Source organism: Pundamilia nyererei, unplaced genomic scaffold, assembly GCF_000239375.1.
Source record: "Pundamilia nyererei isolate P.nyererei 1_Seehausen unplaced genomic scaffold, PunNye1.0 scaffold00149, whole genome shotgun sequence".
Classification (NCBI taxonomy): domain Eukaryota; kingdom Metazoa; phylum Chordata; class Actinopteri; order Cichliformes; family Cichlidae; genus Pundamilia; species Pundamilia nyererei.
This window is the reverse complement of record NW_005187550.1, coordinates 1,514,951-1,538,488: the sequence shown is the minus strand read 5'-3', so window position 1 is coordinate 1,538,488 and position 23,538 is coordinate 1,514,951. Positions and strand designations below refer to the sequence as shown.

The 23,538-nt window shown below is 41.8% G+C and overlaps 1 protein-coding gene across 1 annotated transcript in view; it reads right to left on the bottom strand.

Moving 5' to 3' along the window:
• The window catches only part of lzts2a (leucine zipper, putative tumor suppressor 2a), a 42,575-nt gene that overhangs the window by 14,166 nt on the left and 4,871 nt on the right, over positions 1–23,538 (bottom strand). The window contains exon 2 of the mRNA XM_013913771.1: positions 9,087–9,203. The gene's annotated coding sequence lies outside the window, so the exon portion shown is untranslated. The remainder of the gene's footprint in view (positions 1–9,086; positions 9,204–23,538) is intronic.

Here is a 23,538-nt window from a genome sequence, read left to right as displayed (position 1 = left end):
CATTTTGTCAAGATGCACCAGACAATACATGTGGTCACACACACACCAAGCTTCCACAGCCAGTATGTCACTAATAAATGGATTATACTTACTTACAGATGCACACGTGGACAGCTGCAAACAACATGGATGAGCAGTTAGAAGAATAGTTACGTTACCATTACCAAGTCTAGTCTAGTTTTAGTGTGTATATGCACATGTTTTGTTTACTCAGCTACTCCTTTTATACACTTCAACCTTGATGGGTTTATGGCTGTGGTGGTGTACCACTGTTACACCAACACAGTGGATTTTTTGTTTTATCATACAATGATATACATGATGTGAAGAGAGTTTTACAAAAGTAGCGACTTAACTGTTTAGGAATTACAGACATTTTGATACATAGTTCGCCATTTGGGCTCAAAAGTAACTGGACAATTGACTGACAAGCAGATTCACTGCCAAGTGAGAGCTGTTCCTTCATTATTCCACAGTAAGAAGAGGGTAAAAGGCATAAAAGATCTGGAGTGGATTGCAAGTACCTAACTTGCATTTGGTAGCTATTCACTGGAAGTCTCAATTAGGCTCAGAGATGTCAATGAAAGTTAACAGTCCTTTATTAGGCTTAAAGCTAAAATAAGCCTCAGAGAGACAGCAAAAAGTTCAAAAGTGATCAAGTCAGCAATTGAATGAACTGGCCCGGTGAAAAAGACTAACAGGTCTGAAAAACCAAAGAAGACAACTAATGTGCATGATCGCAGATTTATTTCCATGGTTCAGAAAAACTAAATCTAACCAAGTCAAAACCACTCTCTGGGAGGTAGTCCATAATCAAGAGATGCCCTCATGAATGAAAACACAGGGAGCTTACAGTAAGGAGCAAAGCACTAGTTAGACTTTGCCAGAAAACATTTAAAAAAAAACCCCTGTTCTGATCCAAAAGAAATTCTTTGGAAAGGTGAGACCAAGATGAAAGATAAAGGATAGATAGTTTAAAAAAAAGAAAAAGCATGGATAAGGAATCAAACGGCTCATGACAGATAATGCATACCACGTTATCCGTTGAACACGGCGGAGGTAATGTTATGTCATGGGCATGCATGCCTGCCAGTGGAGCCAGGTCATCAGCACTCATTGATGATATCACATGCTGACAGAAATAGCAGCATGAGTATGAATATGAATTTAACATGGCATTAAATTTTAGGTCTGACATATTTAAATTTGTATTAGAAATGACAGAGAACTCAATACCCAGCCTTTAACAGTGTTTCAGTCAGCTGACGCTGGAGGAAACTGAGGTAGCAGTATGTGTAAAAAGGGGAAGATGGCTGACATTCCTGGTCTGCTCCAAATGTTGGATTTTCCAGGAGGTTTTCCAGCCACTGAAAGTTATCCAGCAGTGGTCAGCGGTCAGACCCACAGACACTGGAAATACCAAGAATGCTGGTGGTAGAGACACATGGATTAGTCTGGCCAGTGGACTACCGTTTGTCAGGATCAATGACCAGTTCAAACTAAACTATTTCACTTAATTTATGAAATCTTATCAGTGGAAAAGCATGTCATCTGGTCTTTAACAACATGGCTAATCCAAGCTCTGTTTGAAGCCTCATTGTCCCAACAGTAGTGAGAAGAGCAAGTTTTCCCTCCTAAACTTCCCTTCCTTCCCCCCCTCGCTGCTTTGGCTGTACGACAGTGGAGGGCCATTGTTTCAGTTTAACAAGAGGGTAGAAAGCAGAGAGAAAAGGCCTGTTATCTTACACTGAAAGCAACCACACTTTGGCACACAATGTGACCTATAATGCGACGCAGAACAAAGACGGGGTAGCGAGCGATATGACTTTCTCTTTACTGGCATCCTTCAGTGAGGAAAAGTAGGACTCGATATCTGAAAAGTCTCAAATTTTTCTTATGTTTCTCAGAAAGTGTCACAGCTCGAGAGTGAAATCAGCAATCATAGCTGAAGCAGAAGATAACAAAGACAATGCCGCCCACACGCATACACAAAAAACACAGAGTGCTACTAAATACAGCCAGGCAAATGAGTTCCACAGCAGCTATTACATAAGCAACAACGCCTCACTTTAACTGTGCCAGCCTCACTGCATAAATTCAACTCCACTCATGTGGGAAAATATCTGACATGGCGAAGGAGCACATGTGCAGACGTATTCAGACATACTGTCCGTGCCGCTGCAAACTCGAGAAAGACAGAGTGGGGACAGGCTGGCTTGGAAAATACTCATTCAGCAAACTGAGCACAAGCCAGGCCGACTTCGAATCTCTTGCCGTCTCTCTGTCTTCCTGCATATCTGTCTGTCTCTTTCTGGATTCGTCCACCCTGCTCTTCAACTAGAGGCTTTACATAAACACCTGGCATGAGATGTAGCTAAATGGGATCATTGCAAAAGAATGGAGCCGAGCACAGAAAGTGTGAAAGGGGCTAGTAAAATTTTATGGAATCTGAATCCATCCTTATAATTCGGTCTTTTTGATGAACTTGGTGCCCCCACACCAAAGAGACTACCGCTGCTGAATGGGTACATGTATTTCAACACGTAATTTGTCCTATTGCTTTAACAAAAACAGCATTTTGTTGCTCTGCTGGAGATGAAAAAGTAATAAATGACACATGGGAAAGAGCTGTAATTCTAAGGTATATAAATAACAGATTTTTCTCCAGGTACGATGCACTCATCATCACCTGAACCATGACAATGTAACCTCCTAAGGTTAGGAAGCCTAAGATGTAACACTACTGTAACCAAAAACACAAGTTCCTAAACTAATATGAGACAAGAACAATGACAGTTCAGCGTTTTAAAAGCATTCTGCTGTTGTTTTATTGACTTTGGAACATTTGCCGTTCTCAGTAAGTCATGTTAGTGCACGATTAGCACATAGATTGTAAATCACTACAGTTTGTTTCTTTGCATGGGCGAGTGCTGTCAAAAACCAGTATGAAAAGCAATAAAAACCTTTATCTGAGAAAGACTGAATAGTTTTGAATAACACTTTTTTTCTTAAGTGTATCTTGTTTTTTTTAAGGCTACTGCCATTAAAAAGTCATTGTTGCACATGTTGGTTATATTCAGAGGTTATGTGCAGCCTACCATACATTTACCTTTAAATGCTTGCACAGCAAGTTGATACTGATAGCATATCCTCCACCAAGTAAACAGAAACAAGCTCATTTATTTGGTTTGGTGTGACAGCTGAAGTCAAACTGGCTAATGCTGTTGTAGGACCCCTTTATTTATATTAACCCTCTCGCACACGGGGCTTTGGTGTTATTTCGGCCGGTCATGTACCTCTCAGATGTTGATTGTTCCTAGCATTTATCCCTGTGTGGGTGCATCAATGGCCACGTGCACATTTATAGAGAGGTGTCAGGTTATGATATAGTCTTTCAGAAACGGTTTGAAATTATGACATACCTACAGCATAGGCACGTCTGATGAGTAACGAAACTGCAGCGAGCATTAAAAAGCTATTCGTTCTTATCGACCAGCAGGGGGCGACTACACTGAATTTGGAATGAAGTCTAGTTGTATAGAACCATGGTCCCCAACCTTTTTTGCGCCACGGACTGGTTTAATGTCAGACAATATGTCGCGGATAAATACAACAAAATAAAATGATACAACCAAGACAAAAACTGTGGTATTTTGTAAATATAATAATAAATGCGAATTTACTGTGTAATTGTGTAACTTTATTAGCAGCGTCCTCCTGAAATCCGCCAACAACATCAAGAGCAACATCCTCCTCTCTGGCCCTTAATGCTCTCTGGTTGCTATGGTAACGTGTAAATATTTCTACAACTACAACACGGGAAAAGACCCAGGGAAACCGAGTTAACGATAAAAACCCTGAAAGCCATAAATTTCACACCCGAGCCTCAACTCTTGTGGCCTGGTACCAAACAAGTCACGGACCGGTACCGGTACGTGGCCCAGGGGTTGGGCACCGCTGGTATAGAAGTCATGGAGAAAACGACCCTTTTGGCGCTCTTGACTGTGACCTCAGTAACACAGTTTAATGATGGCCTCAATCACTATTTTTAAGTCTTACTTAATACAATGTGAAATTTATTTTGTGAATTTGGTTTGATTCAGTCACAAAGAAGGATAAAGCAGGGTATCTTTTACAGTTTGACTGACTAGCATCTATCATGAGTGTCCCTCGGTTTTTCAGGTAGATCCACTGTCTTCTCATCACATCCAATTTCAAAATACGAAGATGGTGACTGTGAAGCAGTTGGGTGACATCATGGTGGCTATGGCTATCCTTTCTTTTTGATCTAAAGTTTTTGCTGGCATTCTGTGTGAGAACGTGACTTTAACAAACAGGAACGTGATCTTAAATGAATCCAGCCCACCTAAGCTCAGCCTAAACAGAGCGAGGATAAAAGGTAAAAGACTTTCAAAAGACAAAGAGAGCCACAAAAGGTCTCAATACCTTTTTTTGAAGCTGCTTAACTACCTTTTAGTACTGTGCATACACACCCACAGCACACAGGAAGCATTAGTCAACACGGCTGCAACATGTGACACGTTACCTCATTTATTTTGTCCAGAGAAGATGAGGTAACCCTTCTTTTCCATCTCTGCCCCCATTCTCACTCCCCTTCACCTTACCGTTAACGTCACGTCAGCGTTTGTGCATTTATAGAGTAAAACGTCACTCCTGCGAACTCTGCCAAATCCCATTCTGGGTAATTACAGTCTTCTCCTAGCAAGCCCTCAAATGAAGCCTTAACATGATACAATCAAACACAGATACTACAAAGAGTTGAGTGAATGGACAGCACTGCGAGCTGTCTATAAACATATCTGCTGACGCACCATTCTCGGGCCAAAACAAACTTGATGAGAAACTACAATATGTGGCCCGAGGCACACGAGGAGTCTTGTAATTACACACATAGGGAAGACATGAGCGGAATAGCAGCGGGCTCTACCCCCAGTGCTTTGTCATCAAAAGAAACACAAAGATTCCCTTTGAGTCTTCTGGATGAAAACATGTTTTTTTGCAGGTCACACTTTTGAGATGTGGCCTAATTGTCTGCTTTGGTGCAAGTGTACATGCTGCCTCATGCTTTTCTTATCTTCACTGTGAGTGTGTGTTAAGACAGATTGAATAACACCCTCCTCCTCCTTCTTCTCCTTCTTCCTCCAGGCCAACTGTCCAAAAAGGGGGGCAGCTTTTCTTAAGGCTGAAATTTCAAATCAATACCCCCAACAGTGTGTAATGAGTAGATTAGCCAGGGTCAGGATTAGAAAACCTGGGCTCAGACACCACAAAAAACCCTCATCATCCCACCTCAACAAATCCAGGCAACCAGTTTTGTTTGTCCCTGCACAAAAACTCTTCAGGGTCATTTAGACCAGCCACAAAAGTGACAACTTAAGAGCAGTAACTTCAAGCTTCTGAGTCTGTCAGCTGACTGGAGTTTGTGAATCATCATTTAACTATTCATTACTCAGTTTTTAGAAGTCACCAGCATTTTTTCTTTACTAAACTAGTTTCCATTCTAGTTGCAAAATCCTTGTTGCACGCGCCTCGCTGTCCATCTCCCTTGCGCCTTTCGTTAAATGTAACTCACCCTCATAAGGGGCTTCACACAGAGAGTCAAGGTGCTCATGAATACAAAGTTTATTCTCAGGCAAATTTGCATAAATTTAAACAAAGCCAAACGGCAATGGAAAGCAGGGTGAGGAGAGCCTGAGTTTGGAGAATCTGAGGCATATGCACTGACGTTTCTCATACAGACACATGTAAGAGCACACACACTCTCTCCTTCCCTCCATACTCACTCCAGTGAGAGCCCTGCATCGCTGCCTTCACTTGTCTCTCTTGGAAAAAAAAGTTTAAAAAATAAAATCAGTCCGGTGCTCTGATGGCTCAGATTCTCCGCGTCTCCCCTTCCTTCTTCTGTCGACTATCTCTCCCCTACAGCATTCCAGCTTCCTGCCGTTGCCTCTGCGCCGCTCCCAGACTTCATATCCTGACACAAGGACTTTCAAATGGAAGCCCTTTTATTTTCCTGTCCCCTCACCACCTCCTTCTTGGTCTTCTCACTTCACTCCACTGTTTCTCTTCTCAGCTTTCCTTCCCTGCTGTCTGCCTTAGCACCGCCTCCTCCTCCTCATTCCTCCCTCCCCTCTCCCACTTTTGTCTGCCTCTAGTTTCCCTCTTTTAGCACACACACTACTCTCTTCTGACTCCCTTTTTCTCCTCCCCCTTCTCTTTTTAGCCTTAGAATCATCCCCCTCCTCTTTCACATTTACTCTCTGCATCAGCACGGTGCTGCATCGGATATGACATTTTGGGAAATCTTATCCACTTTTTGTGTTTAGTGGATTTGTGTTCGAGCACAATGGCCCCAGGCATCGGGGGAATACCCCTTTCAACACGGTTTGCAGCACCTATCCCCTTTGGCTAAATACTAGGCCTAGTTACACCCAATTAACAAACATCATCCACCACATGAAGAGCAGCAGTCGCTACAGAGGAAGAAAGAGGGCGAGTCATTTATCTCAGATGGGGTATATTATATAACATCTTTCTGGCAGCGTGCACCTCATGTTCTCCAGTGCACATGAAAGTGAGTGTGGGTATTGTTCACCAGGTATTAGGAAGATGCCCAGGTCCAGTGGCTGCAAAACAAGCCCAGTTCATCACCCCTTCACTACTACACTGACAGCTGATAGGTCTTTGAGCTGATATACTGTGTTTGGTTTTCTCCAGACATGGCGGCGGGCATTATGGCCAAACATCTACTTTGGTTTCAAGGTTGTTCCAGAAATCTTGTGGTTTGTTCAGATGCAACTTTGCAAACCTGGCAACCCTTCCAAGCCAGTACTACTGCCATTACCTTTAACATTTAACATACCAACTGTAGAGTCAGAGATGTAAGTCTCTCATTTCCTCATAAATTTACTTCAAGTTTTATGATATTAAGCTAAAGTGCTAATGTTATCAAAGCACTATCATTGTTAGCATCACTATTGCTAAGTCCAGCCTAATACAGCTGTTAAGTGGGTACAGGCAATTAATTGATCAGGACAGCTCAATTGTTGAGTAATTTATTTTTTTTTTACAAATAAATTCATCATTTAATCAATAATTAAGTCACTGACTGTTTCAGCCCTAATTTACTTTCAGATCACACACTTGGCTCTTGTGTGGCACGCAGCACTTAGCACTCTTGGTTGGTTGTTGTGTGCTGCCGTGGTGGAAAACCAATAAGAGAACTGAATAATGGTGTGTGTGTGTGTGTGTGTGTGTGTGTGTGTGTGTCATCACTTTCTCTCTCCTTACTGGAACTCCCCCATTCCTCCCTCTGAGTCCCACGGTGGTAAAGTGAGAGAGGGGGAAAAAAAGAAAGAGTTCACTTTTGCTCCCTGACTTGGCACTTTGCTACCACTAACACAGCCCACCTCTCTGGGCTTAAAATACAACACCAGAAAGCTTTTGAGTCTTTTATATGTGTGTGACACTGTGCGAGTGTGTGTGAGTCAGCAAGAGTTTCTATTTCAGCCTTTGAATAGGTAATAACAATCCACAAAACCAGTGCATCAGCTCAGTTTGAGTCAGTGAAAAACAGGACTTGTGACGTATTAAAGAAAAGTGAGAGACTTTGTATCTAAAACTAATCTAAATCATTTAAGTGGACATATTATGCTCATTTTCAACTCCATATTTCATTGTTGAACTCTACTAATGTAGTTTTCACAGTACAAAATGATACACAATATACTTTTTGCAGCCCCTGAGTTCATCCACTTTCTGAAACAAGCAGTTTGACTTTCTTTCCTTTCTTCTAATTGGCTGCCCTTCTCAAACAGAAACTTTGAACAGCACTTGGGAGGAGCAGCTGAGTGCCTGGGATATCTGCTGTCAGTGACATCATACAGGTCCAAGAGTAGAAAAAAATTTGAAACTAAGTGTTTAGAGCAGTCTGAAACCAGAGCTTTTGGACCACAGGGATTACTTGAATACACTCTGGCCAATTTTACTGTGAACTTGTACCTTAAAACCCAGAAAACATTTCTAAAGATGCTGAAACTCTATAGAGATGAGGACAAAGTATGCTTTGGTTTATCACATTAAATCTCATTTTACCCAGCCAAATACAGCTCAGTGAAGCGTTAGCATTTACTAAACAGGTATCAACCAAAAAATGAAATATTAAGTAGGACTTTGTATTCTGAAAACGACCTTCTAACACAGGTGGTGAGTTGTGTTTTGGGACAGATAATGAAGGAAGGAGACAGCTGGGCTGAGACAGGGAGGACTGGAGGACAAAAATGCAGCAGAGATAGCAGATCTGTAATGGATACAGTGGAAAGAAGAGAGGAAGACAGCTGCTGCTGCCTTGACAACATAGTATTATCACCCCAAATATCTTACAAGTGCTGCCGTTTACTGTTCTTTAGCTGATAGAAATGATAAGGGCTTAATGTCAAGATTGAGTGTTGTGTGACTGCTTTTGAAGAACAACAGACACAAAAAAGTGCATAATATTCTCTGCATTAGCTATATTAGGTGTGTAAAAAAAAATAAAAGTGAAGTCGAAGAAAATTGTGTTTTCTGGACGAGACAATTTGATTAGCAGCACCTTCGGTGCCTCATGTGAGGCACTCGACTACAGTATGGAACAACATGAGCTCAGCCGCAAATTTCTAACCTCTTGACCTCCTCATCTCTTCTTCTACTCCCTGTAACCCCTGTGTCACATTCTCCAACTGCTATCCTTCTCCAAATCTAGTCCCTAAACAGAAGCATCAAAGAGGCCAAGACCCCTATTTCCATAAATGTGCTTGCATCTGTGTGACAAAATGAGGACACTCTAATATGAGCCCACACCTTGTCAGTCCACTGATCAGCATTGACGGCTCTCATGAAAAGAAAGAAGAAGAAAAAAAAAACAGAAGGGAGAGAGAACACAAAAGGGAGGGCAAGAAAGAACAAGAGTGGGTAGTAGGAGGAGTGGGGGATGCTTGAGTCAGCAAATACTGAAGGTCAGCGTTATCAGAGAAGGGTTTTGTCTGCAGAGGGTGTTTTATTTTTTGTTTTTTAGCGTGGTTCTTTACCTCAGTGTGTCACCCAGCGTCCTCCTCCTGGTGGTCTGGGGGAGAGAGGAAAATGGCAGAGTGCTTTCATCCCAGGACTTTGCTTCTTTCTGGGATTCTCTTCAGGTGGACCGTGACCTGAGGAAAAACAAAGAGTTAAGATGAACTAATCTGACCAGTTGTGTCCGTCAGGTACGAGTGAACTGAAACAGTAAGGGCCAAACATCTAAACTCTACAGTGTGGATTTGAATTTATCTAAAATGGTTAGCATAGGAAAACAAAAACACAGTCAGAAATAGCAAATGTGATGACCTCACAGTGACCACAGTCCAAACATGAAGCTGAAAATGCACTTTTTGATCAATAAAATCTACAATCCTTGATCTCTTCCTTTCTCCTTCTGTCTTTAAACAAGCCACTTTTGAGCTGCTTGCATAGTAACTTAAGTCTCACACGTATGACAGTAGATGTTTTTTCTGCAAATACACAAATATTTATCTTTATACATCACGCTTTCCTTGTGCAAGAGCTAAAGAAGAATCATGAAATTTGTACAAATTTTAAATTAAACTGTCATCTTGTACTGCGGCTCTTACAGCTGGAGTTTTGCACAAGTTTCCTAAAACTAAATGTGGTTCCAATCTTTGGAAGAGAAATGGAAAAATCCTCATTAAGGCTAAAAAATGAAATGAAAAAGAGAAAGAAAACGTATCTATGAGCAGATAAAGAATATGTGTTTGCCCATAATATCAACACTGCTTCCTCCGAATACACTTGTGTGTAAATACCTTATCATAACTTCAAAGTGTAAATGTAGTTCCATTAGTGCTACCACCCTCTGGTGTCCAATAATATTAACTATAGCATTTTTCTTGTGGTTTGCAGTACATGCACATGGGAGGATTTTATTTCCACCCCCAACAAAAAATGCTACTTTGCTGGGGTTTTTTATTTGTAATTTTCCTAATCTTTTGATTGCACCCTTTTTTTCCTCTTTCTTCTTTTCCACTATCTTCACTGGCAGCCGATGAGGTAATCAGTCAGCTTGTTACAGTCTGAAGCGATATGATACGACTATTGATTTTGGCCCCCATGTCCCAGTGCACCAGGGGGTCAGTAATGCCACATCACCCGACCTCCAGGCCAGGATATAGAGCGGCTTTCAAGGAATCACAGACCAGTGCTGACTGGGCACTGACAGCCAGTGCCACCAGCAGATAGACTGTAAGACCACAGACCATCACATTGACAGATTTTCCTAGAATTGCTGAGACCAGCCGGAGTTTGGTGTTTTTTCTTGTCAAACTTTAAACAACAAAAAGGACCGGAGCATCACACAGCTTACACATCAATCTAAAGCATATATGTCATTTGCTTGCATACATTTTTTTTTAAATATTTGTCCTTAATTGTTTGTGTAATTTTGTGTCCAACAAAACACAATCAGAAAAGAACAGCGATCATCATTGGCTTAAAAATGCAAATGCATTATGTTTCATATAAATCAATACGATCCATTTAATTCAATCAAAAGACCACATAAAACACAATTATTGACTAACTTGGTTCCCATATGGCTTCCATCCAGCTGAAGCCCAAATATCATCAGCATGGAACAACAATGAAACAAAACCGGGTGTCCATCTGTGTCTGTTAACAGGAAAGCTCACAAATTTAGAACCAGATTTGAATGAAATACAGAGGTCAGTAAGGCTTTAAGCCAAGGTATGACTGATTAAAGTGGCAATCAGGGTCTGGGATTTCTGCCATTAGATGATTATTGTGTTTCAGGCCTGATTTGATGGACACGTGATTTGTAGCCGCTAACACCACGAAACAAATAGTAAAGGAAACGTTGTGAGGGTGAAGGTGCGAGAAACGGGGTGGGTCATGGGCATCTAGCATGTTCTAACACGGAGGTGGGGTGGCAGGAGGGTCAAGGCCTTTCCACAGAGACACGGGGGAAGATTTGTTGAGATAACATGAGAGTGGTTAAATTTATTCACCCTCTTTAAGCTTCACAGATAAATGAAGAGTAGTGTCCCATAAGGCCAGCTCACAGCCAAATACAAGAATATTTTATTTTTTTAGAAACACTAATGTGCAAATACATCAATATACACACAGATTTATAGATCTAACCCTGGTCTGCCTGTCTTTTAATTGTCATAAAACCCACTGCAAGGCAATAAAACATGACCTGTGATGCTATAATGATCTCCGCAGTGGTTTAAAGGCTTCAACACACACATACACGCACAGGCATAAAATCTCGCTTCGATGCTCTCTGTCTAATCAGGCGATGAGATCTCACCCAGTATGATGGGCTGATGTGAACCCATGGGTGCAGATTAGATAGAGATTATTCATCCTTTAGATCACTGCTAGATAGATTACATCGCAATAGCAGCATATGTCCTCACTGCAGGGATGACACTGTATGTCAGGACAATGACACTGTGACTGAGGCTCTTGCACGGTGCTGCAGTATTAACTTCAGCTGAGGGTAGCGCTAAGGTCATGCAGCTTGTGTGTGCGCTTGGCTGCCTTAGGTTCACTTTGTAAATCAAAGCAATCCTTATGTTAGTAGTAGTTTTCGGTTACTGGAGAGATGCAGTATGGTGTGCTGTTGAGGGAGGAGCGAAGGAGGGTGAAGGCGAAAGTCGCTGCCGTCACCCAGTAGGCGCGGCTAAATCTGTGCCAAGGTGACTCTTGCACAGTGAAGCAAGAGAGACAGAGAAGTGTTCAGTTCAGTCCATTAATACATGTACTGGATGTATCTAAGTGTATTAATGGAAGAAATTTGTCACTGTACACATCACTGTATAATACAATATCAGCAATTATTCTCTTGATTGGTTAATGTAAAAAAAAAAGTCAGGTAATCATGAAAAGTTGACCGTTATCAGATTCCCGCGTTAAATGGGAAATCTGAAAATTTTAAAAAGATGGAAAAAAAGAAGGAACTTATGGTGCATTTCACTGGAGGACAGAATTTTTAACTGGAACGCCCCCCCAAGCCAGACTTCCAAAATCAGACAGTCAGAGCAGCCCCACCAACCCTAAGACAATCCAAGATTGCTTCAGGGCATGTAAAAAGCAGTAAAACCATAAGACATGTGACCAGCTAAGTAAGTCAGGGTCTATCCACGAACGTGTGGCAATGGTGGTTTTAAGTGCTAAAAAAAACAAACAAACAAACAAACAATACGCTTTGCACTAATATGATAATGATGCATGACTGACTCTATCTTGCTAAAGAGCAAAACAAATGCTGTTATTCCTTGTTTTTCTGACTTCACTACTGAAACACACCCAACTCAGGAGTGACATCACTTCCACCTCAGTCATCCGACTTCTGAGGTAAATGGAATGCAGCATTATACAGTAGGTGCTTTATACCTTTTTCCAAACATGCTGATTTGCATATCTCAGGTAATAACCGGTTGAATTCACAGCTACTCAGTGGCTCACCCGCCTCCTGCACAGTCTACTCAGAAACCATCCTCACCTAAACCAAGCATCAGCGTGACCAACTGTGTTCTGCTTGTGTGAAAGCGTAACCTCAGACAAAGACCAGATTCTTATTCATTCTGGTGTGAACACAGCCTAGGAGAAAATAACCCAACTTCTCACCTGACTTGATAGCGCAGTAAATACTTTCCTGGTGAGTTTCAGTTGCTATTTTTATCCTGTTTCTTCTGCTTATCCAACTCTAGGTTGCAGGGTGGGTTGGAGCCTATGCAAGCTATCAGGTGAGAGGCAGGGTACAGACTGTACAGATCACCTATCTATTATCGACCTAACAGATATAACTCACATTCACACTAATTTACAATCACTGAGTAACCTAACAAACATGTCTTTACACTGTGCAGGAGAACATGCATGTTCAGTTTGCCCATACAGAAAGTCCTCAGCAGACTGATTACTTCATACCTAAGACCTTGTTGATGTGAAAAGTGCTAATTGCTACACCACCATGCTCCCCATTATATGTATCTATTTATTTTTTACAGCATAATAATAACAATTATGTTAATTATCCTCCCATTTAGAGCAAAATACACAGTAAATGAGGGTACAATTTAGGCTAGAATTAGCTTGTGATTAACAGTTTGCTAATCTATTAGCACTCAGTGTTCTCAGTTTCACAGTTACCTCACTGACGTTTCAAAATACCTTGACGGTGATGTCAAAAATACTGAACTCCCGGCTTTAAAATGGGAGTCAAGAAACCAGTGGGTGATATTCATCATGTCAGCATCCAACTTCTATGCCCAAAACTCACAAATATCACGCACATATATTAATGGAATAGGGGAAAAGCAACCAGCTATTTTGTTTAAACAAGCAGATTACACATCAGTTCAATAACACAAAGTGAATTTTATCAGTTTGAGCCACTGCTCATATCAACCACGCACACAGAAGGGTTTTAATCAAGATACACCACAGCAACTCTTTCCAAATAATACTCCCACTGTCTTTGTAAACTATTTCATCTTGGTTTGGACTGTTGTGAATCTGAGTTTAAAAAAAAAAAAAAATCATCATCATTTCTATTATAAAAACATTTTTAAAATTTCATCTTTGCACCATTTTCTGTAATTTTTAATTCATCAATATCCAGGAAAATAAATACTGGCTGATCATGAAAGTGAACAACTGCTGCTACTTAAGTGTCCCGAAACACCTGAAAACATGTAAGTTAAACTACTTCTGCATAATGTGAAAAATCGGGACAGGTGTCGAGCGTCTCGTAGCATCCATTGTGACATTTGCTCATCCTCGGATGCTCGTATTGAGTAAGAATAGAATAGAATCAATGAGAATCGTAAAGCACTTCCCAGGAAAAGAGCAGTGGGGTAATGCAGTTTCTATGTATCTTTCTTTCTATTTTCTCTGTCATTAGCCATATTGTACTCGGTGTCTGGCACTCTGGCTGTTGCGGCTGCCGTTTTCCCAAGAAAGTGGAAAGCTGCTTTGTTGCCATAATATGCCCTGTGTGATGCTTGGCCCACTTTCCATCTTGCTTTCATTGTGTAAGCACACATACATAAAACATGATTTGCTGCTTCAATTTCTGACTTTTATTCAGCTGGGATTTGGTGGCAGACAACATCAGAGCCATGAAAAGCAGAGCGGAGCAGCGACGAAATGCAGCTCTCCCTCTGATCCTCTGAGCGAGGAAGAAAAGAGAAAGAGAGAGAGAGAGAGAGAGAGGAGGAGACAGAGAGCTGGCTACGATACAAAGAACAAGGTTTAATCACTGACCTCTAGACTTACAACTAAAGACAAATGGCCATGATTAATGAGGCCCATTCATCTTACAGGTTAAGAAAAAAAAACCCCAGCAGGGACTGTGTGTGCCCGTGATGCTCTCGAGCTTCAGTCCTGTTAGTTTGCACTTCACGTGTGAGTCCAAGGAGCTCAGATCAGGATCACTGTAGATCCAGCATTGTTCACTAGAGGGCAGCCTGCAATGATGTGAAATCTGGCAGCTGCAATGATGGCTGCTCAGTCCTGAGTGAAACTTGTTCGTAGCAACAAATAACAGAAGGAACAGATAATATAGTATAAAGTTATTTTAATATCTGCTGTGCAAAACTGTTGCACTAGCTAATTAAATGATTATTTTAACCTTCATTCAGATTGATTCCTTTTCTATATTCAGTACACTATGTACACTGCTTTAAAAAAGTGCATACGGCCACATTATTGAGACTTGTCATAAGGAGTTGCCACAGTTGGTAGCTCCACTTGGGAGACTTATGCAGGATTTCCTTCCTAATGCAACCCAAAGGGGAATTTGTTTTTCTGGCTGGAATTAATTCAGTTATTTTACTTTATTTGGCTACTTATTCAGATATTTTGGGTCTTTTCTAGTTCACTGAGCTGCCTCACTGCACTGGGCCACTTTATTTTACTTATATTTGTTTGGGTTTTTTTCAGTTTCTGCTGCTATAACAGAAATCCATTCATTTATCATCTATCTAAGCTAAGTGTTTCCCATACCGGAGATTGTCCCCCTCCAGTGGTGCATGAGAATAATTAGGGCGATTAAAAAGTATTAATTCTCTGTTCATTTGACTTTTCTCTAACCTTTGCTTTTCTTATGAAATAATGCTTTGCACGGTAAACATGTCTTGTTGATGCCATGAAATGTTTATCCAGAGAACGTTTGTTATTTATCATCTTGAAGCTGACAGACAGAAAACGGTAATTCAAATAACTGCTTTTTACGACCAAGGTATGCAGAAGAGCAGCTCTGAATGCAACACATTGAACCTTGAAGCAGATGGCCCACACCAGGTGTCACTTCTGTCAGCTAAGAGCATGAAACTGAGGCTGCAGTTCACACAGGCACCAAAATCATTCCATAAAGGACTGGAGAAATTTTGTCTGGCCTGATGGGTTTTGATTTCTGCTGTGAAATTCACATCTTAGAGTCTAAACTTAATGTAAACAGCCTGAAAGCATGGATCCATCCTGCTTTGTATGAATGGGTAGGGTGGTAGTGGTGCAATGGTGTAGAGCAGGGGTGGCAAACTCCAGGCCTCGAGAGCCAATGTCCTGCAGGTTTTAGATAACACCCTGGGTCAACACACCTGAATCAAATGATTAGTTAATTACAGGGCTTCTGGAGAACTTCAAGAAATGTTGGGGAGGTAATTTAGCAATTTAAATCAGCTGTGATGGATCAAGGACACATCTAAAATCTGCAGGACACCGGCTCTCGAGGCCTGGAGTTTGCCACCCCTGGTGTAGGGGATCTTTTCTTGGCACATCTTGGCCCCCTCAGAACCAGATGAACATTAGTTAAACACCACAGCCTACATGAACATGATTGCCGATCATGTTCAACCCTTTATGACCACCACATGCCCATCTTCTGATGGCTGCTCAAATGGCCTCCACTATCACCAGATCTCAAAGCAGTAGAGCACCTTTGGGATGTGTTGGAACAGGGGATTGATAGTCCGGATGTGCACATGACAAATCCACAGCAGCTGTGTGACGCTATCATGTCTGTATGAACTGAAATCACTGAGGAATGTTTCTACCAGTAAGTGTATGACAAGACATCCAGTTTGGTTACCATGATAACCATGCACTCCTCTTTTTTGTGTAACCAAAAATATAAAATCTGTGAGTAGAAAAAAAGAAACAAAAACAAATTTACAATATTTGAATGAAAGTATTTAGTTATGTCAGAGGGGAGTGACCTCATCAGTACTCTCCACCCTAAAGTGAAAGGTCTAATTGATGCACTCCAACTCTTTGACCCCTATCTCCACTCCTATAATGTTTCTAAGGATCATAAGTCATCCTCCTCTGTGGCCAGATTAGATGAGATGACAAGAGATTGGAGGGGATGGCCGCAGCAGCAGCAGCAGCGGTGGGTAAAGTTTATCTCTGTAACCGAGCTCAAGAGCAGCAGCTGATGTGTGGCCACAGCTGCACACAGTCAACCTCTTATGAAAATCTTGGCAGAACAAATGATGAGTTTGCATGTTTGACGACAGCTGATGACTAATGAGGGTCTTCTATGCAGAAACAATGCAACATGGGCAGGATGAGCAAAAGGTGACCACACAGAGGAAGATTAACAAATGAGAAACAATGACTGCAGGAAAAATTTTCCTTTTCCTTTTCACTGCTTAAATCACAGCCGGAGCTAAAGGCTTTGTCTTGCTTTGTCTGTTTCCAGCTCTATCAGCCCCACCACTGTTGTTGTAACAATTTGTCTGTCTGGAGGATATGGATCATCTCTCTTCATTCACACGCTTTTTCTCCTCTCTTATTATTTCCATCCTCCCTATCTTTAGCTTTTCTTACATTATTTCAAACACAATTTTCACACAGATTCAGTATGGGGGCTGCTGCTTCACACTGGTTATCTATCATGTTTAAGCGTCTTTTATTGACTGCACAATGAAAATGCATTATTAAGAAACAATAAAAGTTGTCATTTTTCTCAAATCAAGAGATTATTCTCTTGAAAACTTCTTCCAGTACGTGCTAGCGTACTTTGCAGGAGTGAAAGCACCTGATCACTCTTCCTGCAGACGCCTGCACATGTGCACGTAGTGAATGCTGGTTTTATGTGCGTTCGTGAATGTGTACCCTCTGTCACAGTAAGTGTGTTATTGGAGCGGGGTTAGCCGGGGGGAAGGAACAAAAGAAACAAACAAGGTCCTGTGCAACCCCAAGACTGTTGCATGAATCATCCATAAACGTGTACAGTAGCTGGCCTGTTCTCACAGCATTCAGCTCACCAGTAATAACTGACTTCCTATGCAACATGGCAGGTGCTCAAAATATATATTACTGACCAAATGTAATAAATATATTTATATATTTGCAACAGAGCTGCAGTATTTCAGATATATACTGCACTCCTGCATTCAATCAATTTAAATGAATGTGCATTTTTGCCTGTGTATGTGTGTGTGTGTGCGTTTGCCTGCAGCAGCAATGACATCAGACTCAGACCACAGTTAGACTGGGTCAAGTGAACATGCTTCTCGCTCTGAAACACATGCATTTACCTGCACGTGCACCTATAGCTGTACGTACGAAGGAGAGCGTGAGAGGGAGGAAGTGAACACATATGCAAATGTGATCTGGGAACAAAAAGGAGCTTGAAGAGATGGTGTGATTAACTTATTCCCAAGATTAAGAAGTGAAGGCAGGAGGAAATGTCAGAGGAACACAAAAAAAGTCTGTGTGTGTGTTTTGAATCCTCTCAGAAGTGCAGCCTTTGTCGAAGAGCTGAGCTGAATAGTGTGCAGTTTTTGCCTATTTTCTGTCACACACCGGTTAACGAATATCTCCAGCACGTCAGTGCTTCACACACACACACACACGCTCAGATTTGCTGGTGTGTAATTTTCCTTTACTTCAGTGGCAGGTCAGCGTACCCATGTTCTCGTGACAGCCTGTGTTTACATCCTCGGGGTATATACATAACTTATATATATAGTGTGTGTTTGTGCGTGGAGCTAATGGAGACTGACATGAGGGCTGACATGGACACTGAGCTGTGCTGCACTGGACCATGCGGTTTAACCCAACAGCAGGGATAAACTATAAATAGACTCTCTCATCCACCCCCAAAGCTCCCCTATTCCCCCTTTTTCTTCCTGTTTCCTCTTTTCCTTTTGCTTTATCTGCAGATCTTTATAACCGTCGCTGGTAATAAAGATTGTGTCTTCCATTTCCTTCTATTCCTGATGGTTGTCTCTCTCGCTATGTCTCTCCAACATCTCTCCCTGTTGTCCCTCCATTTTCAGTCTCCAGCTGCCTCCTGTCTTTATGCATTTTTCTCTTGAAGAAGAAAAAAAAAGAACAAAGAAACAAAATACTGGAATAACAAAGAGGCCAACACCAATCGAATGGTCTCAGAAGAGAGGGAGAGAGTTTGGGGAGGGTGGGGAAAAGGGGGAGATATGCTAGTTAGGGGGGTGGGGGGTGGGTGGGAGAGATGGAGTTATGTAAGTGAAGCTAATCCCCTCCCATCCCTGCATAATAAATGAGACGGGATGACACTGGCCTCATTTCATCCGTTCATCCCTGCATCTGCCGCCACTAGCCTTCCAAACCGCTCCGTCTCCACCTTAATCTGTCTGTTTGATCTTTGACAGCAGTCTAGGGCTTCATTTTGAACTCCGCACACCAGCAAATCCTGCTATGTTGAAAGCTTGTATAATTGTATAAGCATCTTGTATAAATATCTTGTATAATAGCTCAACAGCAGTTATACAAGATATTTGAAGTTTTAATTGGGAAAATGCTCCCAGAAAAGAAAAATGGCATCCGTTCCTCCTCTTTTATTTTCCCCCCGATATCAAAGATAACATCAGATTTTTGAAAGCCTTCTTGCATAACACAAGCCAATGCGGGACAGCAAGAATAGAATAAAAAAAAAAACCCCATCAGATCCCCTGATGTTTTTGGAGCGCCAATGATAACATGTCAAAGATTATGATACAATCCTTTGAAGTGCTGTCCTCCGCAGCTTTCCCTTCTCAATTTAAACCCAGCAGTCTGACCCTGCCTCAATCCAGACGTCCTTATCTGCAAAGGCATGCTTCACAAGGGTCAACATGACCATTTTAAACATGTTATTAATGCCGAGACACATATCAATATTACACCACATGACTCTGTAGCACAACAGCGTGTTGCTTCAGACTGTGTCAGACACAGAAACCTAATCCCGCCGACTGATTTACGATCTGCTGCTTTGAAGCTTAAGTTTCACATTTTGGTAATCGAGATCTGGGCATTTTGAAACCCGAGGTCCTCAAATTTAGGCAAGAGGGTCGAGTCGATCGTGCACTTCAGGGATACGTTAATTTTGGCTAAAGTAAAAAAGGCTTAAAATAAAAATGTCTAACAAAAAAAAACTTGAATTTCTCTCCTGCTTAGAGCCTCTTAGTGCAACCAAGCACAAGAGACACCAAACAATTTATTAATCACAAGACAGCCACACCCTAAAACTGCCTGCATCATTCATTTTACTTAGAATGGGACTACCGTTTGCAAAATGAACACCATGCTGTATAGAGAAAGACCTGAAAGTCATAGGAATTTATAACCTAACATCTTTTGAACCTGTGCTCCAGACCTGGTGGCTACGTCTATCTTTTATATACAGACTGTGTTCATATGGACACGTTAACACATAGCATAGTTGCAAATGGCCACTAGCATAGCTAAAGAGTCTTAGTTGTAGTTCTAGTTTACACAAGCGGGCTATATCAAACAACCAGGCTTAATGAACAAAGGACGTGTAACTTTTCATGAGTTAAATGTCTCTGGTTTAATAGTTCAGTGTTGAGCACATTTTAAGGCTAATTATCACACTGCTTAGCACATTTTATCACTGAAATGGCAACCGTTGTGAACATTTACACTCGTGTAAGGTGTTCTGCAATTTTCCACTAAAAGAGTCGTTTGCTGGGAATTTTCTCCACTCGAGGTGATCAATTCTCTTCTAAACACCTTGAAACAGAAAATAAGGCAGTAGATGACAGAAGATAAACCAGTGTATGGTTACATTTTTAGGGGGGTGCACGTCAGGTTATTGCATAGGTTATGGTGCAGGGTTTCAGGGGAGTTTGTGGTTACAGTGTACCTGTGACACAGAGACCCTGCACCCACCATTACTTATGAGCAGAGTCCGTTAGACCTGTAACTCCACCCAACACTGTCACAGCCACACATAATGGGGTACTTTTCTTCATCCCCACAGCAAGGTGAGCAAATCCATTACTACAGGTTCCCCAAAAACAAATGTAAGAACATATATTAAATTTGAAGTCATTTTCATTCATTCATACGTAGTCAACTTTTTTTTAAATTAAATTCTATTACCTCCTAAAATGAGTTTCTTTTTTTCCCTTTACAACAGCAGAATTTCATACATGCACATGAGAGTGCTGCATGAAATCACCGCCGGCTAAACCCCATTTTAATGCAATCAGCTGGATCATTACTGATCTGTAGCACAGACTGTGTATATACAGATGTGGTGATGAAGAAATCTATGTTTATTTTTATACAGTCTGTGATCAGTAGAGTATTTATAAGCTGTTTCTTAACGTTCAGTATTAGTACCAGGTAATTAACTCCTTTATGAGTACCAAGGCTGTTATTTTAAGCAGTTTTTGAACTTTGTTAAACTTTTTAAAAGTTTTAATATGAAAAAACAGAAGCCCCCACCATGTAGGAAGGAGGTCCTTGGCACCAACAATGCCCTTTAACTCCCCCTCCAGCTCTCCAATCCTCCTCCCCAGACAGGACGCTCCACTGAACTTTGACCTACTTCTGTCTGCCATCAGTCTGGGCTTTGGAAGGAGGAGGAGGAGGTGGGGGCAGCAAGGCCTCAAACGCAGCGAGCTTCACGCTGATCAAGCCTGTTAATAATAATAATAATAATAATAATAATAATATGAATATCAAAGGTTTATTTGGACAATACATCTTTTGAAGGTCAAATCACAGAGTGAAGCTGGGGGACGCTTGAGGATGTGTGCATGTGAAATAAGCAAAGAAAGACTGAACTCATTGTTTAATACAGTTCCTCTAAATTTTAGCTGGGCACACACTCACGGACACATGCTGAGGGACTTGGTTTTACTTTTCCACCGATCAGCCACAAGACAAGCCCTGTCTTTCTTCGTTTTATCCTATCCGTGCCTTTCATTTCCAAGAAATCTCATCCACCAGATGGACACAATCCTCTGCAGGATAATGCCAAGCAGACAAAGACACCATGACAAAGAGGCAGACAGCACCTCCAGGATTCAGCTCTGTCAGTCTGAGCCCAAGACTCACTGAAAATAAGCAGAAACCAAGTAACAGCATCACTCCATAAACTGCAAGTAAGTTTAAAAATATGCCAAATGTTTCATAAGCGCAGGACAGCTTCCAGGCCAGCTGAGTCCTGGCAATCCACTTGTGACAGGACAGCTTCATAAACTGAGGGATGAAGTGTTGGCTCGGACGAGAGGGCGGTGGGAGTTATGTTATCAAGATTTGGGATGGGATCCCAGAGGTTCCCGGAAGAATTCTGGGAACATCGGGGCCTTACATGTGTGTATGAGAACGAAAGCGATTGAGGCACAGATGATGAGAGAGGCGACATCTGTCACCAATTAAAAAGGAGGGATTGATCCCAAGGTTACGCCAGAGAGATACAGTATGCAGCGATACTCTAGAGTCACGATGTAAACACTTTTCTCATGGTTAATAATTCCCAGCCTCCTTCCCCTCTCCGCTTCCACAGACAAGCCAAACACAGTTTACCCAAGCTAGTCAGCTGATGCAGGAAAGGGGGAGGAGGGTGGGGCGCTGCATGGTACGCATTCTGCAGAGGGGTCATCTGGCAGATGCATCCTCTGGGCTGGCTTCACTCCGTCGAGCGCACAATGGGGAAGAACGCTGACCAAGAGGGTGGAGGAAATCTAATCTATAAATCCAGCACATGTCCAAACAACTGGGTGTCAGGAGATCTTTGCTTATGTTATTAGCTCAGGGGTGTCGCACTGTAAGTTGTAAGCTGGAAAACTCACTGATTCAATTCGACTGAGGTTTGGCAGGGCTAAGAACAAATATGCAGTGTTTTCCTATCTAAAACTCCACACCGGCAGGCGCTGATGAGCTTTTATACTGGATCAATAACTCATGCTTTGTTTCCCTTGCTGGCACAAATCAGGTTTCCAATAAAGACAAATCAACCAACAGCTTAATCAATGACTTTCATGCTTAAGTGGAAGCAGGCCTCTGTTAGTCACGTTAGGAACTATGCAACCAACAGGCAATTTCTTGCCTAGCTAAAAGGAAAAAGAGTCTCCTGAATGAGTTTTCTCATAAAAACAAAGACTGCTACCATTAAGAACTAATTGTTGCAGCTGCAGGTCGTCACCTCTTAAAATCTTTTATCAGCCACCAGGCAACGAGCCTCAATTCTGGACCTAATACTCGTGTCATCCATCAATCTTGCGTTTGTGTGTGTGTCTGCGTGCGTGTGTGTGGTCTGCTGTTTCAGCACTGGCCATTTCGGTCCTCATACATCACCCTCCCGACAGCAGTGAAGTGATGCTTAGTGACATATGATGCCACTTTACCTTCTCTTCAGAAAAAGAGAGAAAGAGCTGGAGAAAGGCCTTGCTGTTCCCAGATAGATGAAAACCATTTCCATGTGCAATGACGACACTTTCCTAACGGGACGGCCAACGGATTTGTGCACTGCGAAGGTTGAGCACGTAATAACAGATTTTTGTTGCTCCAGACAAAAATCACTCTGAGAAGCTTCTCTACGGGATCTTTGGGGTGCTGTGAACAAATGCATAAGTGTTGAGCAAACACAGTTTGATTGGCCTACTAATGGATGTTTGGAGCACTTGGCAGACTTCAGCACTGCTGGTTCTAATGTGATCTGTGCCAGAGCTCTGCTCACTAATGTCCATTATACCATGACTTACTCCACCCTGCATTGATTCCGGCTCTTCTTACAGACTGCGAGGGCTTTCAGAGCCCATCTCCGCCTGCCATCTCAGTTATCAGATTGCAATGGCAATTTAATTGAACTGCAATCTACTTACGCAAAGAAAAAAAAGGGGGGAAAAGAACACATTATGAGTATCCTTTGGCGCTGGAAAGGTTCTGTAAGAGTATGATAATTGACCTGCTGCATGCATGTTCATGGGCCATCTAATATATGCTTTTCTTTTGTTTGACAATGAGAGAGCAGTAGTGGTCCAGTAGTCTGTATGGCCACATGTGTCCCTGTGAGCTTTTACAGCTTCACATACAGAACTCCTGCACCATATTGCAGTTCACCTTTCGCTGACATCCCAAATTTACCTGTAAATTTATATTGTGGGAATTTAATTAAATCGCGGGTTTCTGCTACCTATTTTAATTTTTTAGATCTCAATTATTTTTGCAGTAAAATAA